Source organism: Prionailurus viverrinus, chromosome C1 (genome assembly GCF_022837055.1).
Source record: "Prionailurus viverrinus isolate Anna chromosome C1, UM_Priviv_1.0, whole genome shotgun sequence".
Taxonomy (NCBI): Eukaryota; Metazoa; Chordata; class Mammalia; order Carnivora; family Felidae; genus Prionailurus; species Prionailurus viverrinus.
In genome coordinates, this window is record NC_062568.1 from 131,991,398 (window position 1) to 132,003,392 (window position 11,995).

The 11,995-nt window shown below is 39.6% G+C and overlaps 1 long non-coding RNA gene across 1 annotated transcript; it reads left to right on the top strand.

The window, feature by feature from the left end:
• Window positions 1-2,962: 2,962 nt before the first annotated feature.
• LOC125172137 (uncharacterized) lies at window positions 2,963-8,063 on the top strand. The gene is made up of 3 exons (XR_007154606.1): window positions 2,963-3,092; window positions 5,837-5,839; window positions 8,053-8,063. It is a non-coding gene; the product is annotated as an uncharacterized LOC125172137 (long non-coding RNA).
• The last annotated feature ends 3,932 nt before the right edge of the window (window positions 8,064-11,995 follow it).

Sequence of the window (11,995 nt, forward strand, 5' to 3'; positions counted from 1 at the left end):
TCTGCTGTTGTGGTTTTGGCTGCTCTTTCCCACTGGTCAGTCCTCTGCAGATCTCTTCCTTGCTTGCAGTGGGGGAGGGGGAAGGAAAGTTGACCTTTAACTTGTTGTGTTCTGATTTGTTTGTTAAAGTAACCCTGGAAAAAAGTGGGGGAGGGAACCTGATCCCGAAAAAAGTAAAGGGAACAATAAAAACAGAGAATCAAAAAACAAAGAGCCTGATTCCAAAGGAAAAGAAAGGGAAAAAAGGAAGAAAGAAAAGTAAAAGAATAAAAAAGGCTGATCCAGAAAGAGAGATATGGAAATGAAAAACAAACAAAAGAACCCAAAACAAACAAAACAAAAAAATAAGAAACTCTAAGCTTGATTCCAAAAGAAAAGAAGAAAGAAAGAAAGAAAGAAAGAAAGAAAGAAAGAAAGAACTTCAGGTGTCATTTTGAAGCACTCGATTTTCAGTGCACTTGGTACATTGGCGTGCTGGCTGTGCTGGTCTTCTGGAGGAGAGGCCTCTTGCATTGGCTCAGAGTCAGTCTTGCTCCAGTAAATAAGCAATTGCCAGGCATGGGGGGGTGGGTTTGGTGTAAGTGGGTCCTGCCTCCACTGGGGGCCACTGTTTTGCTCTCAGAAATCCCACCTTGCTTGTATTCAGGGTGAAATGGGACCACCCAATCTCTCCTCCCTGGACCAGGGATCTCACACCCCTCACTGGCCTCACAGAATAGCAAGGGCAGTCAGCTCACCCTGCACCACAACTCTTCTGAATTTTTTCTTTGGCGCACAGTAGGGATTTAAAACCTGAAGTCTTAAAACCCAGCACTGCATGGATCTGTTCCCCTCTTCTAGAATATAGCCCCTCCATACTGTGTCTGAAAAACAGTTTTACACCTGCATAGTGGATGGAATCTATGGTATAGCACCACTAAAATCAGCAAATGTTATAGTCCCTCTGAGTGCAACTTTGTTCCATGCTGATGAAAGGCCTATTGGTGTCACCTGCATGATCTTTTGTCCTTGGAAGGCAATATACCTTCTTCTAAAAACACCAGGAAGGGTAATGTTCTCTCCCAGTGTGCTCCGGGTATCCCTACACCATGCTGTGCACTCTAAAGCCAGCTACCTCCTCCCAAGGAGTGCACACCACAGCTCCACTCCAGGAAAGTCACACACTGCCAAAACCTCAGAGTTTGAACTACAAAAGCAAGCAAAGAAAAAACCGATGGCAGTATTTCTTGCTCCCAGTCCATGGTCCAGAGAGGTTTTCCTCTTGTGTGAACTCAGTGGCACATCTTTTAACCCCTTCCTCTTTCTCTCCTTTTTGTCTCTCCATGGAAAGTGTTCCCTCCCCTTCACAGCACCACCGTTTTTCTCTCCCCAATTCACTTCCGCCCACCAACACCAGTTGTCTCCCTCTAGCCATGGAGATCCTTCTTCCAGTCTTCAGATCAATTTCCTGGGTATTCCAAGTGATCTGACCTCAATATAGCTGTTTTTGAGGGAGGAGGAAAGCCCAGGGCCGCCTACTTCACCATCTTAACTCCTCTCCTAAAGATTTTATTTTTAAGTAATCTCTACACCCAGTGTAAGGCTGAGACTTACACCCCAAGATCAAGACTCACATGCTCTGCCAACTGAGCCAGCCAGGTGCCCCGTGCACTTTATTCTTTTTGAAGAAGTTGTGAATGGGATAGTTTTCTTAATATCTCTTTCTTATAGTTCATTGTTACTGTTTAGAAGCACAACTGATTTTTGTATATTGATTTTCTATCCTTTACTGAATTTATTATTTCTAACCGTTTTGTTTTTGTTTTTGTTTTTGGTGGAGGCCTTAGGGTTTTCTCTATATAATGTCATGTCACCTGCAAATAGAGACAGTTTTACTTCTTCCTTTCCAATATGAATGCCTTCTGTTTCTTTTTCTTGCCTAATTGCTTTATCCAGGACTTCTAATATAATGTTGAATAGAACTGGTGAGAGTGGACATCTTTGCTATTTCCTAATCTTAGAGGAAAAGCTTTCAGCTTTTCACCATTGAGTATTATGTTAACCGTGTGTTTGTCATATATGGCCTTGTTATACAGAGGTATGTTCCCTTTATACCCAATTTGTTGAGAGTATATATTATGATTGGATATTAAATTTTGTCAAATGCTTTTTCTGCATATATTGAGATGATATAATTTGTATCCTTTGGTTAATGTGGTGTGTCACATTGGTTGATTTGCAAATGCTGAAACCACCCTTCCATCCCTGGAATAAATCCCACTTGATCATGGTGCTTGATTCTTTTAATATATTGTTGAATATCATTTGCTAATATTTTGTTGAAGATTTTTGCATGTTGAAGATTTTTGCATGTATATTTTTGCATGTATATGAAGATTTTTGCAATATACAGGATATTGGCCTGTAATTTTCTTTTCTTGTAGTGTCCTTATCAGGTTTTGTTACCAGGTAATGCTGGCCTCATAAAATGAGGTTGGAAGGGATTCTTCATCTTTTATTTTTCAAAAAAGCTTGAAATCCAAACAGAAAACTAGGAGATAGAGGAAAGAAGATACTTCATAGAGGAGTTTCTAAAAGGGCATGAAGAAGAGTATGAAGAATTATCCTTAAATAGAATGGATTTCTCTGAGGCTGCAGAGAAGGGCATATGTGATGATACGTAGGCAGGGAATTGAGAATTTTCAGTAAGTGATTTCTATTTTGATTATAAAGTTGGGATAGGAAATGGGAGAGGTACCGTAAGATCACTTATTGAGTGAAATAGCACATGTATTAGGGCTGTGTATGTGTATATATATACATTTATTTATTTATTAAGTGGGGGGCTTGAGTAAAATGTGTTGAGGACAAGAGGAGGAAGAATTCATCAAGGTCAATTAAAATGACTGATAGGGACACACGGTGGCTGCATTCCGAGAGCGCGCGTTCCTAGAAGGATTGCGTTTTCAGTTCCATCGCTGAATTGGAATGTCCTAGATCTTCAGAGCCACAGGACAGAAAGACCCTGAGTGCAAAAAGACACCCCCTGAGCACAAATGCACTGAACTGTTACCTTGGTATTTATTTGACACCAACTAGCATTAACTTAGGGAGTTGCGGCAAGATGGCGGCTTAGGAGGACGCTGGGCTCACCGCACGTCCTGCTGATCACTTAGATTCCATCTACACCTGCATAAATAACCCAGAAAACCGCCAGAGGATTGTCAGAGCGGAGTCGCCGGAGCCAAACGCAGACGAGAGGCCCACGGAAGAGGGTAGGAAGGGCGGCGAGGCGGTGTGCGCTCCACAGACTGGCGGGAGGGAGCCGGGGCGGAGGGGCGGCTCGCCGGCCAAGCAGAGCCCCCGAGTCTGGCTTGCAAAAGCGGAGGGGCCGGGCGGACTGTGTTCCGACAGCAAGCGCGACTTAGCGTCTGGGAGGTCATAAATTAACAGCTCTGCTCGGAAAGCGGGAAGGCTGGAGGACAAAGGGAGGGAGAGCTGCTGAGCCCCCTGACAACAGAGCTCAGTTTGGTGGGGAACAAAGGCTCTCGCCAGCGCCATCTCCCCCGCCCATCCCCCAGCCAAAATCCCAAAGAGAACCAGTTCCTGCCAGGGAACTTGCTCGCTCCGCGCAAACACCCAACTCTGCGCTTCTGCGGAGCCAAACCTCCGGCAGCGGATCTGACTCCCTCCCGCTGCCACAGGGCCCCTCCTGAAGTGGATCACCTAAGGAGAAGCGATCTAAGCCTGCCCCTCCTGCCCCCGTGCACCTTGCCTACCCACCCCAGCTAATACGCCAGATCCCCAGCATCACAAGCCTGGCAGGGTGCAAGTAGCCCAGACGAGCCACACCACCACACAGTGAATCCCACCCCTAGGAGAGGGGAAGAGAAGGCACACACCAGTCTGACTGTGGCCCCAGCGGTGGGCTGGGGGCAGACATCAGGTCTGACTGCGGCCCCGCCCACCAACTCCAGTTATACACCACAGCACAGGGGAAGTGCCCTGCAGGTCCTCACCATGCCAGGGACTATCCAAAATGACCAAGCGGAAGAATTCCCCTCAGAAGAATCTCCAGGAAATAACAACAGCTAATGAGCTGATCAAAAAGGATTTAAATAATATAACAGAAAGTGAATTTAGAATAATAGTCATAAAATTAATCGCTGGGCTTGAAAACAGTATACAGGACAGCAGAGAATCTCTTGCTACAGAGATCAAGGGACTAAGGAACAGCCACGAGGAGCTGAAAAACGCTTTAAACGAAATGCATAACAAAATGGAAACCACCACAGCTCGGCTTGAAGAGGCAGAGGAGAGAATAGGTGAACTAGAAGATAAAGTTATGGAAAAAGAGGAAGCTGAGAAAAAGAGAGATAAAAAAAATCCAGGAGTATGAGGGGAAAATTAGAGAATTAAGTGATACACTAAAAAGAAATAATATACGCATAATTGGTATCCCAGAGGAGGAAGAGAGAGGGAAAGGTGCTGAAGGGGTACTTGAAGAAATCATAGCTGAGAACTTCCCTGAACTGGGGAAGGAAAAAGGCATTGAAATCCAAGAGGCACAGAGAACTCCCTTCAGACGTAACTTGAATCGATCTTCTGCACGACATATCATAGTGAAACTGGCAAAATACAAGGATAAAGAGAAAATTCTGAAAGCAGCAAGGGGTAAACATGCCCTCACATATAAAGGGAGACCTATAAGACTCGTGACTGATCTCTCTTTTGAAACTTGGCAGGCCAGAAAGAATTGGCACGAGATTTTCAGGGTGCTAGACAGAAAAAATATGCAGCCAAGAATCCTTTATCCAGCAAGTCTGTCATTTAGAATAGAAGGAGAGATAAAGGTCTTCCCAAACAAACAAAAACTGAAGGAATTTGTCACCACTAAACCAGCCCTACAAGAGATCCTAAGGGGGACCCTGTGAGACAAAGTCCCAGAGAAATCACTATAAGCATAAAACATACAGACATCACAATGACTCTAAACCCGTATCTTTCTATAATAACACTGAATGTAAATGGATTAAATGCGCCAATCAAAAGACATAGGGTATCAGAATGGATAAAAAAACAAGACCCATCTATTTGCTGTCTACAAGAGACTCATTTTAGACCTGAGGACACCTTTAGATTGAGAGTGAGGGGATGGAGAACTATTTATCATGCGACTGGAAGCCAAAAGAAAGCTGGAGTAGCCATACTTATATCAGACAAACTAGACTTTAAATTAAAGGCTGTAACAAGAGATGAAGAAGGACATTATATAATAGTTACAGGGTCTATCCATCAGGAAGAGCTAACAATTATAAATGTCTATGCACCGAATACCGGAGCCCCCAAATATATAAAACAATTACTCATAAACATAAGCAACCTTATTGATAAGAATGTGGTAATTGCAGGGGACTTTAATACACCACTTACAGAAATGGATAGATCATCTAGACACACGGTCAATAAAGAAACAAGGGCCCTGAATGAGACATTGGATCAGATGGACTTGACAGATCTATTTAGAACTCTGCATCCCAAAGCAACAGAATATACTTTCTTCTCGAGTGCACATGGAACATTCTCCAAGATAGATCATATACTGGGTCACAAAACAGCCCTTCATAAGTTTACAAGAATTGAAATTATACCATGCTTACTTTCAGACCACAATGCTATGAAGCTTGAAATCAACCACAGAAAAAAGTCTGGAAAACCTCCAAAAGCATGGAGGTTAAAGAACACCCTACTAACGAATGAGTGGGTCAACCAGGCAATTAGAGAAGAAATTAAAAAATATATGGAAACAAACGAAAATGAAAATACAACAATCCAAACGCTTTGGGACGCAGCAAAGGCAGTCCTGAGAGGAAAATACATTGCAATCCAGGCCTATCTCAAGAAACAAGAAAAATCCCAAATACAAAATCTAACAGCACACCTAAAGGAACTAGAAGCAGAACAGCAAAGGCAGCCTAAGCCCAGCAGAAGAAGAGAAATAATAAAGATCAGAGCAGAAATAAACAATATAGAAACTAAAAAAACTGTAGAGCAGATCAACGAAACCAAGAGTTGGTTTTTTGAAAAAATAAACAAAATTGACAAACCTCTAGCCAGGCTTCTCAAAAAGAAAAGGGAGATGACCCAAATAGATAAAATCATGAATGAAAATGGAATTATTACAACCAATCCCTCAGAGATACAAACAATTATCAGGGAATACTATGAAAACTTATATGCCAACAAATTGGACAACCTGGAAGAAATGGACAAATTCCTGAACACCCACACTCTTCCAAAACTCAATCAGGAGGAAATAGAAAGCTTGAACAGACCCATAACCAGCGAAGAAATTGAATCGGTTATCAAAAATCTCCCAACAAATAAGAGTCCAGGACCAGATGGCTTCCCAGGGGAGTTCTACCAGACGTTTCAAGCAGAGATAATACCTATCCTTCTCAAGCTATTCCAAGAAATAGAAAGGGAAGGAAAACTTCCAGACTCATTCTATGAAGCCAGTATTACTTTGATTCCTAAACCAGACAGAGACCCAGTAAAAAAAGAGAACTACAGGCCAATATCCCTGATGAATATGGATGCAAAAATTCTCAATAAGATACTAGCAAATCGAATTCAACGGCATATAAAAAGAATTATTCACTATGATCAAGTGGGATTCATTCCTGGGATGCAGGGCTGGTTCAACATTCGCAAATCAATCAACGTGATACATCACATTAACAAAAAAAGAGAGAAGAACCATATGATCCTGTCAATCGATGCAGAAAAGGCCTTCGACAAAATCCAGCACCCTTTCTTAATAAAAACCCTTGAGAAAGTCGGGATAGAAGGAACATACTTAAAGATCATAAAAGCCATTTATGAAAAGCCCACAGCTAACATCATCCTCAACGGGGAAAAACTGAAAGCTTTTTCCCTGAGATCAGGAACACGACAAGGATGCCCACTCTCACCGCTGCTGTTTAACATAGTGCTGGAAGTTCTAGCATCAGCAATCAGACAACAAAAGGAAATCAAAGGCATCAAAATTGGCAAAGATGAAGTCAAGCTTTCGCTTTTTGCAGATGACATGATATTATACATGGAAAATCCGATAGACTCCACCAAAAGTCTGCTAGAACTGATACAGGAATTCAGCAAAGTTGCAGGATACAAAATCAATGTACAGAAATCAGTTGCATTCTTATACACTAACAATGAAGCAACAGAAAGACAAATAAAGAAACTGATCCCATTCACAATTGCACCAAGAAGCATAAAATACCTAGGACTAAATCTAACCAAAGATGTAAAGGATCTGTATGCTGAAAACTATAGAAAGCTTATGAAGGTAATTGAAGAAGATTTAAAGAAATGGAAAGACATTCCCTGCTCATGGATTGGAAAAATAAATATTGTCAAAATGTCAATACTACCCAAAGCTATCTACACATTCAATGCAATCCCAATCAAAATTGCACCAGCATTCTTCTCGAAACTAGAACAAGCAATCCTAAAATTCATATGGAACCACAAAAGGCCCCGAATAGCCAAAGGAATTTTGAAGAATAAGACCAAAGCAGGAGGCATCACAATCCCAGACTTTAGCCTCTACTACAAAGCTGTCATCATCAAGACAGCATGGTATTGGCACCAAAACAGACACATAGACCAATGGAATAGAATAGAAACCCCAGAACTAGACCCACAAACGTATGGCCAACTCATCTTTGACAAAGCAGGAAAGAACATCCAATGGAAAAAAGACAGCCTCTTTAACAAATGGTGCTGGGAGAACTGGACAGCAGCATGCAGAAGGTTGAAACTAGACCACTTTCTCACACCATTCACAAAAATAAACTCAAAATGGATAAAGGACCTAAATGTGAGACAGGAAACCATCAAAACCTTAGAGGAGAAAGCAGGAAAAGACCTCTCTGACCTCAGCCGTAGCAATCTCTTACTCGACACATCCCCAAAGGCAAGGGAATTAAAAGCAAAAGTGAATTACTGGGACCTTATGAAGATAAAAAGCTTCTGCACAGCAAAGGAAACAACCAACAAAACGAAAAGGCAACCAACGGAATGGGAAAAGATATTCGCAAATGACATATCGGACAAAGGGCTAGTATCCAAAATCTATAAAGAGCTCACCAAACTCCACACCCAAAAAACAAATAACCCAGTGAAGAAATGGGCAGAAAACATGAATAGACACTTCTCTAAAGAAGACATCCGGATGGCCAACAGGCACATGAAAAGATGTTCAGCGTCGCTCCTTATCAGGGAAATACAAATCAAAACCACACTCAGGTATCACCTCACGCCAGTCAGAGTGGCCAAAATGAACAAATCAGGAGACTATAGATGCTGGAGAGGATGTGGAGAAATGGGAACCCTCTTGCACTGTTGGTGGGAATGCAAATTGGTGCAGCCGCTCTGGAAAGCAGTGTGGAGGTTCCTCAGAAAATTAAAAATAGACCTACCCTATGACCCAGCAATAGCACTGCTAGGAATTTATCCAAGGGATACAGGAGCACTGATGCATAGGGCCACTTGTACCCCAATGTTCATAGCAGCACTCTCAACAATAGCCAAATTATGGAAAGAGCCTAAATGTCCATCAACTGATGAATGGATAAAGAAATTGTGGTTTATATACACAATGGAATATTACGTGGCAATGAGAAAAAATGAAATATGGCCTTTGTAGCAACGTGGATGGAACTGGAGAGTGTGATGCTAAGTGAAATAAGCCATACAGAGAAAGACAGATACCATATGGTTTCACTCTTATGTGGATCCTGAGAAACTTAACAGGAACCCATGGGGGAGGGGAAGGAAAAAAAAAAAAAAAGAGGTTAGAATGGGAGAGAGCCAAAGCATAAGAGACTGTTAAAAACTGAGAACAAACTGAGGGTTGATGGGGGGGTAGGAGGGAGGAGAGGGTGGGTGATGGGTATTGAGGAGGGCACCTTTTGGGATGAGCACTGGGTGTTGTATGGAAACCAATTTGTCAATAAATTTCAGAAAAAAAATAAAAATAAAAAAATAAATAAAAATAAAAATAAAAATGCAATGCAATGCAATAAAAAAAAAATAAAATAAAATAAAATAAAATGACTGATAGGGAGCATTAAGGACCAAAGTGAGTCCAGAAAGCTAAAAATTGTGAAGGCCGCAATCTGATAGTTGTAAGCCTGTCTTCATCTTTAAATCCTCAGCCCAGCTGTGTGAATAGAGAAATATGATTATAAGACTTCATTAACAGTGTAGGAAAACATACTATTAAACAACGGATATTTACAGTAAGTTTTGGAGAGACTTGCCATTTGGATTCTGTCTAATATACTCTTTAAAGAATCCCATGTCTCTGAAACAACTGTGTAGTAATGTTTCAAGGAGCTCTCTATCATCATTTTGTATTTAATGTATTCTAGGCCTCTGATGATATTAAGTTATAGATGTTAGATCTTAAAGTCCTGTAGAGGTGATTCTTGGTTTTTGGGTGTTTTTGTTTTTTGTTTTTCCTTAGGCCAATCATGATTTTAGAGATAAAAGCGTAAATTCTCAGAGTCATTAAGCTAGTTAAGTGCAGAGCCCATTTTAGGGACTCAATTCTTCCAATCTAGATCAGTATTTTTCCCATGATATTGTAATTGCTTTCTTCTATTTACTGAATCTTTTTAGCGCTTTTTTCTTCCCAGAGATCAAATCTCCAAATAATTAAAAGCATTATTTGTTTTCACAAAGTTTTTAAAACTGAGCAGCATTTCTTATTTTTCCAAGATAGAGTAATGTTTTAGCTTCTTGGCAACTGCATGAGTTAATTATAGTAATTGTATTCATAAGAAAATAGATCTCCTAAATGGTTAAATGATCTATTCAAAGTCAGACTTAAATCAGTGGCAATACTAGCTCACTCTCCAGGATTTTTAAATGTGTGTGTGGGGCGCCTGGGTGGCGCAGTCGGTTAAGCGTCCGACTTCAGCCAGGTCACGATCTAGCGGTCCCTGAGTTCGAGCCCCGCGTCAGGCTCTGGGCTGATGGCTCAGAGCCTGGAGCCTGTTTCCGATTCTGTGTCTCCCTCTCTCTCTGCCCCTCCCCCGTTCATGCTCTGTCTCTCTCTGTCCCAAAAATAAATAAAAACGTTGAAAAAAAAAATTTAAAAAAAGTGTGTGTATATTTAATATGTATAATATATTAATATAATATGTATTATACACATGTATATACACATATATACACACATATAATATATGATATATACACATATATCAAGTTCCAGTTTTAAATCTAAGAATTTTTCCTGATAGAACAAACATTTTGTAGATGGAAAAAATATATAATTGAAATAAATAAATGTAGTAAATTAAAAGCCACAAAGTCTTCAGTTTATATAAATAGACTTCAGTATAGAATTAAACGTCTCAATAAATAAGCATTTAGTTAGGAAGTATTTATTTACTTTTAGGTTCAATTAATCATTTTTAATTCTATCTTATTTAATCAGTTAAAAAAAAGAGTTTAGTTTAATACAATTATCTATGGGAGAAAAATGCCCTACATTTTTACACTAAGTAAAATCCTTCCAGTTTGTCCTTTCTTTCCCATTGATTTTAGAAATTATATGTTCATTTTAAACTCTGTTATTTCAAACAAGTAGTCTTTTTAGGCCTCACAAAATTTTGCTACATCAAATATAAATGTAATGGAACTAACCTATACTTCATAAGAAAAGGTTTAGAATTTGACAAAAGAACTTGCACAGGCTTCTAGGAACAAAAACAACATTTAGGGGTGCCTGGGTGTCTCAGTAGGTTAAGCGTCCAACTCTTGATTTCAACTCAGGTCATGATCTCACAGTTTGTGAGATTGAGCCCCTCATTGGACTGTGTGCTGACAGCATGGAGTCTGCTTGGGATTCTCTCTCTCTCTCTCTCTCTCTCTCTCTCTCTCTCTCTCTCTCCCCCTCTCTCCCTGTGGCCCTCCCCACTCATGCACACTCTTTCTCTCTCAAAACAAATAAGTAAATAACTTAAAACACGCACACACACACACACACACACACACACAACAGTTAGATAAATGCACAGAGAAATCCTGTTTTATTTTCAGTATTTTGGTGCATATTTTTGAAACAGGTCAGATTCCTCCATTTAAGAAAAGTACTTTAATAGTAATAAATAGCAGCATGTAAATTGTTTATATAATCATGCTTTTTTTTGAAAAGTTGTTTCAGTTTGAGAAATTAACAGAAATGAAGAGATTTTGTGTATACAAAAGAATCTCTTTTTTTAAACAAAACAGTATATAAGATTTTGAGCTACCAGTGAACAGTTTTAAAAGAGATATGTGTTTGTTCTTATTTTAGTAAATATTTGTCCTAACATTTTCATGGATATATCAAGTATTAGACTTGGCATCAGTAAATCATGGTTGTTATGATAATGAAGTTAATTCCACACTGGAAAACATTTTTATACTGAATATAATATTATCTCTTACCTCCATTAAATGGCTGAAAATCATCCATAACCACAGATTTTTTAGTTAATATGTATTATATTCAAATCTTTTTACTACCACAGCACAACCAAAATGTGTGATATGCAGGATGTGGTAAACTTCCTGATGTATCTATAGTTAAATAGATGAAGATAAACATATGATAAAAGTAGCAATACACAGAGTACTTAGCCTCAGAGAATGTTAATTGAAATTTATATTAAAAATAAATATATAGGCAATAAAACTTCTGTGATTGACTGATAGGCATTCCCCAAGAGTAATGTGAATAAATTTGAACCCCAAAGTCAGAGCAGGATTTTAGCACTGAATGATTTCCTCTGATAAAATAGGTTTCCTGAGATTTAACTTGAGAATAAATGAAATTTCCAGCAGCTTCATTATAGCAATAAGACAACTTTAAGACAGTGCTTCTTGAAATTATAATCATGTTTGTGAATTTCAAACAAAGCTCATGTTGAAAATGCCTCAAGGTCATGATTATATC